Raw genomic sequence first — 13,576 nt, 5'->3', positions numbered from 1 at the left:
CAGTACAGGGAAAGTTGGATTGTTTTCCTTCTGACTTCCTTCCCACTGACTCCTCCTGTTTGTAGTCTCTGTAGTTTCTCTAACCAGGGGCCAGCATGGACATTGCATACTAATGAGACAATGCTTGGTCCAAACTCAGGCACTTGTTTCTGAATAATCAATCTGGCATTTTACCAGCAACCATGAGCTTTGGATTTGCTGACAATTAAGTAAAAGGCCAAGGCTCTTAGCAATCATCCACTAGCTCCGCTGTTCAGTCTGACTTCATATCATGCATGGGAGGATGGGGGGCTGAGGAAAAACAATGAGCTCCCCTCCCCCCACTCCTCCATGACTACCAGACCATAGCTCAGATAGCAAGACTTAGGAGGCTCAGCTTAGAGGAAAATGAACACAGGTAAGGTGTTACGACAATTTCCACATCACATGCACCGTGTGTGTGTGTGTGTGTGTGTGTGTGTGTGTGTGTGGTGTGCGTGTGTAGTATGTGTGTGTGTGGACAAGGGTAAGGGTAAGATGTCATGGTAATTCCCACAACACATCTACCATGAGTATGTTGTGTGTGTGTGTATGTATGTGTGTGGTGTGTGTATATGTGTACATATGTATGTGTGTGTGTGGTGTGTACGTGTGTGTGTATGTGTATGTCTGTAGTATGTGTGTGTATATGCTACAGTGCCTTGGCCACAGGACAACCTTGGTGGTTGGTCCTTGGGTGTGGTCCATCCTTTTTTTTGAGGCTGGGTCTCTCACAACTCCAGAACTAGCCAACTAGCCTGGGTGGTTGTCTAGCAAACCCCAAGGAGTCACTTGTCTCTGTCTCCCCAGTGCTGGGATTACACGCACAGTGTCACACTTGACTTTTTTTCACACATTTTTTTTTTTAAAAAAGATTTACTTATTTACTGTGTATACAGTGTTCTGCCTGCATGTATGCCTGCACACCAGAAGGGGGCACCAGATCTCATCATAGATGATTGTGAGCCACCATGTGGTTGCTGGGAATTGAACTCAAAGCCTCTGGAAGTGCAGTCAGTGCTCTTGGCCTCTGAGCCATCTGTTCAGCCCCCCACACCTCGTTTTTTAAATGTGGGTTCTGGGGATCAAACTTACATCCTCATGCCTGTGCAACAAGTACCTCACTGACTGCGGTATGTCCGCAGAGCCCTTTATTATCCATGCCTTATTTTATTTTATTTTTTCTAGAGTTGGGGATTGAACCCAGAGCCTGATGCCATCAAGCACATCAAGGTTTGCTAGCCTTCTCCCACGCATCTCAAGCGTTACTGGGACCATCCTGGAGCCCTTGCAATCATCCACTCAAATTGGCTTTGTTTGTTCTCTTGTAACCTCATATTTCTTTCTTCTAGTATTTATTTCTTAATATGATGACTATCAGTTTAAATCCCTCAGACTGGAATATGAAAGTCCTAAATCCAGAATGTGAGTCTCTTTTTCCAATGATTTTATTTTTTAAAGCAATACGGTTTGTCTTGGCTCAGATGTAAACTTGCCAAGCCAAAGTCCCCTTTGAACAAAGCTTTGGGGCTTTGGCTGACACCGAAAGATGAGAGAGGAAGAAGACAGGACAGCAATCAGTTTTTGTGACATCCTGCCGGTACTGCAGAGCTTCGTGAACTCACAGGGGACATCAGAGGCACTGAGATGGCAGAGATTGTTGTGGCAGAAGCAACTGGAAAATGTCCTAAGACTGAAATACAAACAGATTAACATCACTGGGGCGGACACTAATGTCTAGTACTTGGAAATGCCAGAGGCTCCTTCTGCCAGTTAAGACAAGGGAAAAACACATTTTCAGTCTCCTAAGACCTTAGATATTTCCAGACTCTAAGGGCAAGGGCAGCCCCGTGGATTTTGCATTAAGGATGGTCAGTCCTCCCCGTTCTGAGCAGGGCTGTGTTGCCAGATCTGCTATGGGCAGCATAGCTGGAAAGGTTGAACTCAGCAATCATGGAATATCTCCCAGAGGTTAAGTTAGCAATGACTCGATATATAACTCAGTGCAATCAATCCTCCAGCATCTCTGGTACCTGGCTTATTTTAATAGTACCAGGTGAACAACTCTTTTTTTTTTTGTAAATTCTGAGTGTTCAGACACTCAACAAATGGGTTTTAAGACACATATGATTTACTCTTGAAAGATAATTAGAATGTCATTCCAATCACTGGCATTGGGATTATGTAATTTTGTCCCAGCATGCCAATTTCTAGGAAACAACAAAAGCTCTGGCAAAAGGAAACTCTGAAGGACTGCTCTCCTCCTCAGGCAGGGTCTGCATTTTCCCCACACCAATCTGATAAGCAAAAATAAATGTGGACTTTCAAATCGTGGAGATCAACAAAAAGATATCTAGTCCCACTGAAGGAAGTGGGGAAGGTGCACAAAGATGCGGAAGGGTAAGGCCGGGCGGTGGTGGCGCACGCCTTTAATCCCAGCACTCGGGAGGCAGAGGCAGGCGGATCTCTGGGAGTTCGAGGCCAGCCTGGTCTACAAGAGCTAGTTCCTGGACGGACACCAAAGCTACAGAGAAACCTTGTCTCGAAAAACAAACAAAAAAAAAAACAACAAAAAAAAAGATGCAGAAGGGTAGGAACTGAGTTCGTGGACTATAAACCACCTAAGTCCAGGCCTATGTGAGCCCACTACCCAGGAGTCTAGGGTTTAGTTAGCCCATTCAAATGTGACCAGCAATGAGTGTGGCAGTGTTCCAGGTCTCATGACCAAGGAGATGTAAAACTGGGCCTCTGCACTCTCTAAGTCCCGACTCCTAGCTGAGAAGATGTGAGGAGCAGAAGAACAAAGACGCGAGGTGAAAACTGTGTACTGTGTGGCTATATACTGAGCTTCTGGAGTCTGGAAACAAGAGAAACCAATGTTGGTTGGAAGAATTCCTGGGAGGAAGTGTAACAATAGGTCAAATGAACCCAAATATATCTTCTTCTGAGCTGCGTGCAGTTGTCACCATTCTTACTATGTCTTTGTATGAAGGCCATTCTTTCAAACAATATGCAGAAGTAGTTAAATACATTGGCTTGGAACCAGCCTGCCGAGATCTCAACAACATACAAAATGGATGATTATCGGGCTGTCAAGCCTGGCTTGAGCATTTGCTAGAAGGATGATCTTTGCTGATTTGCCCTCTCTGTGTCTTCATTTCTCTTTTCTTGTTTCTTTTGTTCTTTCTTTCTTTGTTTTGGTTTTGGTTTTTTGAGACTGTTTCTCTGTGTAGCTTTGGAGCCTGTCCTGGAACTCACAGAGATCCGCCTGCCTCTGCCTCCTGAGTGCTGGGATTAAAGGTGTGCACCACCACCACCCGGCCTGTGCTTTCATTCCTTATAAAATGAGATTAATGACAGAATTTACTTTATAACATTCTTATTTTTTGTAAAACTGACGATATCTTTATTTTATACACAGTACAGTCTAGTACATGAAGAAATATACTTTATCACAGTCACAATCAGTATCTTCATTTCCACTTTGTGTGTTGTTGAATACCTGACGAATCATTTATCTATTTAAACACACACAGGAATCCAATAGTTAATTCTAAATAATAGTGGGTTTTTTTCTTCTTCAGTATCAAGTCAACCTCTGCTGAGGGGAAGTTAAATGTAAACCCCACAGGGGCGTTCATTTATGAGACTAATTTTTGCTTCCAAGCATCAAAATTAACTTTTTTCCAACATATTTTTATTGATTATCTGGGAATTTCACATCATGTACCCCAATCACACTCACTTCCCTGTCCTCCCAGGTCCCTAGAAAAGAAGGAAAAAGTTCAAGTCCTGTTACCCATATACTCACTGTGTTGTAATAGGAGCGGCGGGGCTGTGTCCCGCCACCCGGCTAGCTTTACCCGAAAGAATTACACGGAAACCGTATTCTTTTAAACACTGCTTGGCCCATTAACTCTAGCCCTTACAGGCTAATTCTCATATCCCGATCAACCCATCTCTAATAATCTGTGTAGCATCAGTCTTACCAGGAAAGATTCAGCGTGTCTGACCTGGCAGCTTGCTTCATGGCGTCTGCCCGGGAGAGGGGAGCATAGCCTCTGTCTGAGGCGTTCTCACCTCACTTCCTCTTCCTCCCAGCATTCTGTTCTGTTTACTCCTCCCATCTAAATTCTGCTCTATCAGATGGGCCAAGGCAGTTTGTTTATTAGCCAATGACCTTCCTCCATCATCACTGGAGCATGGTCAAATTCCCAGGGGCCAACCCCTTAAAGAAAACAAGTTCTTCCCCATCTGCTCCCCTGTCAGACACCATCTCTTGTGGAGAGCTACACTTCAGCATCTTTATCACAATTTTTAAGAGTTCTCTTCGATGGCTTCCTGTCTAGGCAGTAACTTTTTGGCACAGGGATTGTCACAAAAGCCTTATATGTCCTTGTCTCTCAACTGTGAATCTATAGTCATCAATGCCACTGCAAAAATGGCTTTCTTTTCCTTTACAGTCCAGTGACAGCATGGACCATAGACTTTCATGTGCTTCTGGTGACAGCATGGACGGGGACAACCACATGGTCTCTGACCTCAGCAAGTGTCACAGACCTCAGCATGGTCTCTAGTGGCAGTACAGACCACAGACACCAACATGGCCCTCTGTCGCAGCTCGGGCATAGACACCATCATAGTCTTCAGTAGCAGCATAGGCCAAAAACATCAACTTGGCCTCTGAGGCAACATGGGCCATAGATGCCAATATGGTCCCTGGCTGTTGTCTGAAGGCTTTCTGTTCTGCCCAGTTCCCACAATCATTAAGTCCCAAAGAAATCACATAGAGGTCTACATTAGTTATAAACTGATTTGCCCATTAGCTCAGGCTTCTTATTAACTCTTATAACTTATATAGCCCATTATTCTTATCTGTGTTAGCCATGTAGCTCGGTACCTTATTCAGCGAGGCAGTCACATCTTGCTTCTTCTGTGGCTGGGTCAGGACTGCCGAGGAATGGGCTTCCTCCTTCCCAGAATTCTTGTGTTCTCCTTGACCCGCCTTTACTTCCTGTCTGGTTGTCCTGCCTATACTTCCTTCCTGGCTACTGGCCAATCAGCATTTATTTAAAATATAATTGACAGAATTAAATTTTCAATAAATTATAGACATTTGTCCCGTACAACCTGGCACCATGGCTTTAGGTGGTAGTACAGGTAGTGGTAACACGGGCCACAGACAACAACAAGATGGATATGTGTGCGCATGTAGAAGCTAGAGAGCAGTCCTGAGTATTGTCCCTCAGAAGCTGCCCACCTTGGTTTATTTATTTATTTATTTTGGGTTTTTTTTTTTCGAGACAGGGTTTCCCTGTGGCTTTGGAGCCTGTCCTGGAACCAGCTCTGTAGACCAGGCTAGTCTCGAACTCACAGAGATCCGCCTGCCTCTGCCTCCCGAGTGCTGGGATTAAAGGCGTGCGCCACCATCACCCGGCCTGGAGCTCACCAAGCGGCTTAAATTAGATGGCCAATGAGTACCAGGGCTACCTACCTATCTCCGCCTCCCCAGAGCTCACTGTCCCTGCCAGGGTTCTCTAAGGAAAACACACTGAATATATTAGTTTGGTTTGGATGATATGGTCTAGGTAGTCCAACATAGACTGTCTCACACTGGAGGAGAGCTTGATTATCTTTTAATCTTTCACCTTTTTAAAGATTTTTTTTCTGAGACAGGGTCTCTCTGTGTAGCCTTGGCTGTCCTGGAACTCAGTCTGTAGAGCAGGCTGGCTTTGAACTGACAGAAATCTGCCTGCCTCTGGCTCCTGAGTGCTAGGATTAAAGGGGTATGCCATTATTGCCCAGCTCACCATTTTCAGTATATAATATTTTTATTTACTATTTTTATTTTGTGTGTGTGTGTGTACATATGTGTGTACATGTATGTGTATGTGTGTGTGTACACGCCATAGTGCATAGTGTGGAGGTCAGAGGACAACTTAGTGGAGCTGGTTCCCTCTCCACCTTATATGGACATGGGTTCCTGAGATGGAATTCTCATCACCAGACTTCAGAGCTTTTACCAGCTGAATCATCTCACCAGCCCTCAGTGTGTCATTTTTCAAAACATAATGAAGTTCTAACCAACAAAATGATCTTAAAATGACATAAGAGAATGCAGAGGGTTAATGGAAAGAAACATTTACATGACAACAAAGAATGAATGCTTATATTCATGCTTAGAAGCGTGGTGTTAAAGGAATAAATCTAAAGGAGACAGTGGTGGTTCTGGGCCAAATTCAACAAGGGTTAAGTCAGACCCCTTTCTACTATGAACTGCAAAACAATCTCTTAAGCCAAAGTCATTTATGAGTGCCGGTAACTGGGATGATGCCATCGGTCCCTCCTCTTTCCTTGGTTTTGATTGAGGTGGTGCCCTCCTTCTCTTAGTACAGGAGGGTTTGGAGGAGAGTGGAGTAGAAGCAGAGAGAGTCACCAGCAATTGCTGTTTGCATTTTTATGCCTCAGAATTTAAGATTAAATATCTCTCCTTCTCTGCTAACTGCGGGGAGAAACATCAGATGGATTGTCCTAGTCAGTTTAAATTGGATTCTTGAAACAATGTCTCTAACCAAAAGATACAAATTTTCATAGGCTTGGACTGTGCCACAGGCTGATCTTTGCGACAGGGGGACCTGTGGGCCTAGTTGCCAGTCAGTCTAGCAGAGCCAATGAGCCGTAGGTTCAGTGACAGACCCTGTCTCAAAAAAAGAAAATAGAAGGTGACCAGGAAGATGGCATTGTCAACCTCCTGCGTGCAACACACACATATGTATAGGTGGACACATACAAATGCATACCAATACATGTACATATATCCTCCATGCAGTACGTCTACAGGAAAATTATTGTACAATATCAATTACTGAAGACTTCCAAAAATGCGACAGTAACTGCGTATCTTTCTTCCATAATTAATTCCAAAAGTGTTTTTTTTAACATAATTCTACTGAATCACATTCAATTAGAAAAATACCACTTACCCTCCAGGGAGTGGGAGACAATCTAAAGATAGAAATACCTCTTTTACATCCTGTGTTCTGTAATTGCAGGTGGTTTGCAGTCTTCCTGTTCAAGCCTGAATGAGGCTCATCAGGACCTAATAGCCTACATCTAAATTATAGATTGTTTCTACCAAACATGCTTAAGGCATAGAAGTGGAAAGAAAATCAGATAATCAGAACTTAAATCACATTTAGGAATGGCAAAGTTGGGAAATAACCAACAGCCCTGCACATTTCCTGTTGGTAAGATTACAGGGTCTTTTCCAAGTCCTGTAAGTCTCTTTCTCTGTCTCTCTCTCTCTCCCTCTCTCCTCTCTGTTTCTTTTGAGACAGGGTTTCTCTATGTAGCCCTAGCTTGTCCTGGAATTTACCATGTAGACCAGGCTGGCCTGGAACTCACAGAGATCTGCCCGCCTCTGACTCCAGAGTACTGGGATTAAAGCGTGTGCCACACTGTCCAGGAGTGACTCTCTTGATTGTGATCTGGTTACAACGGTTTCACCCAATGAAACAATTTCCTCATCCCTTCTTCTCCATGGCCAATCTGAAAGCAATGGTGGAAAGATTCGTATTCATGTCCTCAGAGGGCTCAAGGATTGCGAGCTCTGTAGGCTCTCAAGTCCCTGTTTGCAGGGGTCGGAGCTTCTCTGGCAGCAAAGTTTTCATTTTTTCCTTGAGGCTCTAGCCAGCTGGCTGATTTATAGGGTTCACGGGAGGTAGTAACCAGTGCCAAGGGATTGTCAAGCTCTGTCCTCTGAATTCATCTCACCAGTTTTCAAACAGTTTCTCCCTTTGAAGGAAGCCGTTCGATGGATAGTCGTGGTGGAGGTTGTTTACCACACATGCATCCCCTGTAGGACTGAGGTCCTCATCTCCATAGCAACTCATAGTGTTGGAAGCTGGTGGATCTGAGCTGACATTAACTGGGAACCACCCTAAGCTTCACCATGGCCATGGTTTCTCCCTCAGGGGTTACTGAGACAATAAGGGACCAGTGACAGGATATAAAGGCCTGAGTGGCTTACCTGAGGACAGGTTAGTTCTGGAGATCTGGAGCTCTCGGGACTTTAAGGCGTCAGTTGCAAATGAATTATCATCTGACTTCCCCCTCTGCCCAGTCACACTTTGTGACAACCCATGGACAGTGTTCTTAGCACACTCTGACAAACCTCCTGCCCTCCAAGCTGAAACTCGGGATTTCCTCAGGCAGGCAACATAGGAATTAGTGAGAGATGGTGGTGTGGGCCTGTCACGTGATCACGGGTTGTGTCCTAGAACATAGTGCTTGACAGAGGGTGGATTTACTACTTTGATCAGAGAAGTGGTATGGAAAAAGGAAGGCTTGGGAGAAAACTATCTTAAGACGTCTCTCTATTCTGATTTCTCTTGGATTCCAGCTATAAATCTTGTAATTTTAACTTTACAGAAATTTAGAGAAAAGGCTAAAATTCATGTGGGACACCTCTTCAAGGTACGTATTATTAGATCATTAGCGATCCGAGATAGCTGGGGGGCAACTGGAGAGACCACTGCTTGACAAAGGTATGCTGTGTGAACTTCCTCTGGGGAGACACAAATAAGCGCCTAGTCATGCCTGATAGGGCATCAGCAACAGACCAAATATTAGTCCACCAAAGTGGACTCGGCAGGCCAAGGAGCGATTTACAGAGCCTGGGTGGGGGGCTATTGTCAGGAGGGTAGATGGCCTCGAACAGTTGCATCCCGGGAATGTCTTAACCAACATGAATGACAGCTTCCTCCTAGCTGCCGGGGTGGTGCCCCCATCTTCAGTTAACTTCCTGTCTTATGTATGTCCCCTAGTACTTCCTGAGAATCCCACAGTCACATGCAATCAGGTCGTAATTACATAATAGAGAGGCCAAGATCTCAAGAGGGCGTTTAATCCCCCTCCCTACACCTTCTATGATGGAACGTCCACAGACTCCATCTCAAGAGGCTCTGGTGGTCCCAGCTGCCTCTGTTGACGATGGTCATGGAGGGCAGTGTTCCCATGCTATGAAATGTTACAAGGTGACATTCCCCTTCTGCTTTCAGATGATATCACAGAAAGAAGTTTGATCCTCCCTGCCAGAACACTGCTGGAAATCAAAAAACGAAGGAGCAAACACGTAGGGCTGCAGATGCATCCCAGGGGTGGAGTGTGTATTTAATATGTATAGGGCAGTGTGCTATAAGCAAATAATAAAGTAAATAAGTAAAAGATGATACATGTATTTAAACACATACTCTATATGCTGACTTTTTTTTCCTAAGAAATTCTCTCAGACTCTAGTCTGATCACATTATAGAAGTCTGTTTCTCCATATCAAGTCCATACTTGTCAGAACTCTTTCAGATGAAAATGATCAAAGCCTGCCCCCAAGTTGAGAGACAGAAACACCAGGACTATACTGCCTCATTTTACTGGGGAGTCCAAGAATGGAATTCAGATACTGTGAACTCCAGAGAATCAAAGTTGGTCATTAGAATCAGTCTCTTCTTTCCCCCTCCCCCTTCCTGCCTCACTCTTCCGTTTTCCCTTCATGTTCCCATATATTGATCTCAGTATCCACCCTTGAAAATGCACATAGCAGAGAAAAGGCTGTCCATAGGCAGGTCTTCATATTTTTTAAGTACCATAACCTTTTAAAACACCCTGAATGTGGTTCACTTGCCTCTATAAACCACGTTACCATCTGTGGTGGTTTGAATGAGAACGGCCCCCATAGACTTGTATGTTTGAATGCTTGGTCCCCAGTTAGTGGAATTGTTTGGAAAGGATCAGGAGATGTGGTCTTGCTGGAGGAGGCATGTCACTGGGCGTGGGCCTTGAGGTTTCCAAACTCCACACCAAACATAGAGTCTCTCTCTCTCTCTCCTCTGCCTATTGCTGTGGATCAGGACATAAAGCTCTCATCCACTGCCCCAGCGCCATGCCTGCCTGCCTCCCACCATGATGAGCGTGAAACAACACTCTAAAATTATAAGCAAGGCCCCAGTGAGATGCTTTCCTTTATAAGAGTTGCCTTGGTCATGGTGTCTCTTCACAGCAACAGAACACCAACTAAAACACCTTTCTTATTAGTGTCTCTAGAACTTTGATTAGGCCAGATTTTATTTATCGTATCACTGTTTTAACCAAGGTGACATATTAGTTAGACCTAGATAAATTCATATATCAAGGTCTTGGAATAAAATGCAATAAAAAACAATTTCTCTTCTAGTCATGAGTATTAAATCAGGGCCTCACACATGTTGGGTAAGAGCTCTACCACTGAGCTACATCCCCCTTCCTGTTGTATTTACTAAGATCAAACAAAATCTTTTGGTCTTCCTTCCCTTAACCTAACTGAAATGATCAGAAGGAAATTTGAATAAAAATGTTTAAGGGAAATTATCTTTTTAATACAAGGTAAGAATAACAGTGTTAAATTCCATATTACATATGCTCAGAGAGAATTAAATATATTTTCTAGCTCTTTTTTTCATTGGTTGTGAACCTAGCCTTTAATGGCTAAGCCATCTCTCCAGCCCATTTTCTAGCTCTTTTAAAAATAAAATGAAAAGACACAAAATCAAACACCCAGGACATTAAGAAACTCGTCAGATTTTAATAATTAAGAGTTTTGCTCAATAAGGACTTTCTGAAGTGTGTTTCCAGGGTTGTACCACCAGTCCCTGTCTTGAAGGGAGTCATTGTATACATCAGCCAGGACACTGATATGCCCACTATGTTTGAACAGCATTCTGTATTGATTTACCCAGACACTATCTGCCCTGTGGGAAACACATAGACTTGCCAGCCTTCACACTTGGAGACACCGGGAAAATATCAGCAACGACTCCTTGTTGCCAGCATGGGTTATTTTCTTATAGTAAATGACCCTGCATCTGTCTTCCTGGTTTGTGCACTTACGGAAGAATCTGTTTGACAGAGGGTCGCTGAAGGCCGTAACTGCGATGGCATGGACCTCCACTCTTGAGGAGAATCCTGGGGCTGTATGCAAACAAGGGGCTGAGCAGAATATTTTTGGAATAATTGAGAATTACATACGTGAATAAACTTGGAAATGAAAAATATTGTCACAGATGGGAGAAGCCCTGGACTCATCAGCTAAGTTGCCTGAAGAGAAAACACAGTCCTAGCTAAACATGAGATCTGCTGCTTAAAATATGCTAAGGCTTTCTAAGCCAAACAGGCTTTTAAACTCCAGGCAATCACTTGCTTCTGTGCTCACATTATTTTGGACGTGTTTGTGTGAAGTCTGAAAGAGACTACAAAAAGGTTAACATGAAATTATGAATGATCAGCGCTGGTTTCCGATTCTTTGGGATTCTCACAATCTATTATAAGGCAAGAAACAAGTGTATTGATGGAAGCCAAACAAGATTAATATCTTCTGTTCTGCAGATTTCCCATTTAGGGTGTCAAGCGCCCCCTTCTCAGCTCAGAATCTTGGGGTCTTCTCTTTTTTGAAATTTTAGTCTTCAATGAAAATCATTATCTTAGATGATGAAGGATAAAAACCTCAATTCTTGAATATTTTGCAAAAAACGATTTACCAGCAATGACAGCATGTTTTGGTGTTTGGGAAAACTTTGTTGGAAAAGTCCACCCAGCTACATGGTTCCTGGGTACAGGCAGGTACATTGTCTGCCTGGTGCCTCTGACTTGCTTAAGTGTAGAGTTCCTAAAATTATGACTCATGCTCTAATCACAAGCAGAGAAGTAAAAGCAGCCGCCATTTCAGTTCTCTATGAACTGTTTTTCTCTCGGCACTGGTAGCTGAACCCAGGGTCTTTGCATGGCAGGCCAGTGCTCTACCTCTGAGCTACATCCCAGACCCTGCAAACATTTTTTTCAACACATTAAATTACAAACAGTAAAATAATCCCCCCAAATTCCCTGTCAAGACTTGCTCTTGGCTGTGCCAAGCTGACAAACGGTAACAAACTAACTGAACAACTAATTTTACACACTCGGAGTTTAGAAAACCATGGCGTTCAGACTTTTGCAAAGTTTGACTTCTAAATTGTTCTTCCCAGTACGACTCTACTTGGACTTTTCCTTTCACTGGAAATCAGGACTCTAGTTAACCAACATTTGAGTGTTTTATATCATTCAAAAGCCAAAGGGAGGCCAAGACAATTTCTCTGGACCTCTCTTCGGCCACACCCAGCTTCTGGAGAATGTCTAAGGTATTCTTTGAAGAGGATGGAAAGGTCTGAACTGAAAATGGGCAAATAACGCTCTATCGTGCTCTTCCTTTCTTTCTCTCCTTCCCTCCCTACTCCACCCCTCTCTCCCTCCCCCTCCTTACAAACACATCTCTACCTGAAATTGTAAATGGCGCCGGGCGGTGGTGGTGCACACCTTTAATCCCAGCACTTGGGAGGCAGAGACAGGCAGATCTCTGTGAGTTCGAGGCCAGCCTGGTCTACAAGAGCTAGTTCCAGGACAGGAACCAAAAGCTATGGAGAAACCCTGTCTCGAAAAAAAAAAAAAAAAGTAAATGGCAAGGCTAAGTGTTGGGGCTGCCCAACACTTCCATTGTAATAACACATAATTTGATGCTGGGCATGAAGTTATGGCATTTAATGCTTATCTTGCTAAGGTTTGGTCTTTTGGGGGTCCCATCCCTTTTTCCTGTGTCCCCATTGCTTCATTTGGAAAGAACATGTTTACTTTGTGTCACTATGCATTTGAAGTATGTAATTTGTTTTTATTTTCAATTTTTTTGTTTGTTTTTTAGAAAGGGTTTTTCTGTGTAACAGTTCTGGCTGACCTGGAACTCTCTCTGTAGACCAGGCTGGCCTCAAACTCCCAAACCTCCTGCCTCAGCCTCCAGAATCAAAGGTGTGCACCACTATCACCCAGCTTATTTTTATTTATTTATTTTAATCAGGGGCTCACATGGTTGTACACTGAGTTTCAACGGTGACTTTGAATTTGGACTTTTTTTTTTTAAATTTTTTTCGAGACAGGGTTTCTCTGTGGTTTTGGAGCCTGTCCTGGAACTAGCTCTTGTAGACCAGGCTGGTCTCGAACTCACAGAGATCCGCCTGCCTCTGCCTCCCGAGTGCTGGGATTAAAGGCGTGCGCCACCACTGCCTGGCTTGAATTTGGACTTCTGATGCAATGTTTTAACTGTTATGTCTTTGAGAACTCTTGGGTTGGATTATAGGCATCTTGCGTTACATGGTGGCCATGGCCCTTACAGTCCAAGGGTAGAAGGCTGTTTTACATATGAAATGTCCCTCACAAACTATTATGTTGAACATTTTGTCCTTGGCTGGTGTGTTATTTTGGGAGATAGTGGGAACTTTTGGGAGACAGGACTAGGGCATTGGTTCTCAACTTGTGGTTTGTGATCCTTTGGGTTGAAGGACCTTTCATAGAGGTCAAATATCAGATATCCTGCATATTGGATATTTACACTCTGATTCATAACTAGAATAATTACGGTTATGAAGTAGTAACAGAAATAATTTTATGGGGTGATCATTTGGGGGTGATCACAACATGAGCAATTAAAGAGAAACGGTGCTATTAA

The sequence above is a fragment of the Microtus oregoni genome, unplaced genomic scaffold (assembly GCF_018167655.1).
Source record: "Microtus oregoni isolate MIOR12 unplaced genomic scaffold, Mior012 000036F_ref0000092, whole genome shotgun sequence".
Lineage (NCBI taxonomy): Eukaryota > Metazoa > Chordata > Mammalia > Rodentia > Cricetidae > Microtus > Microtus oregoni.
This window is presented reverse-complemented; position numbering follows the sequence as displayed.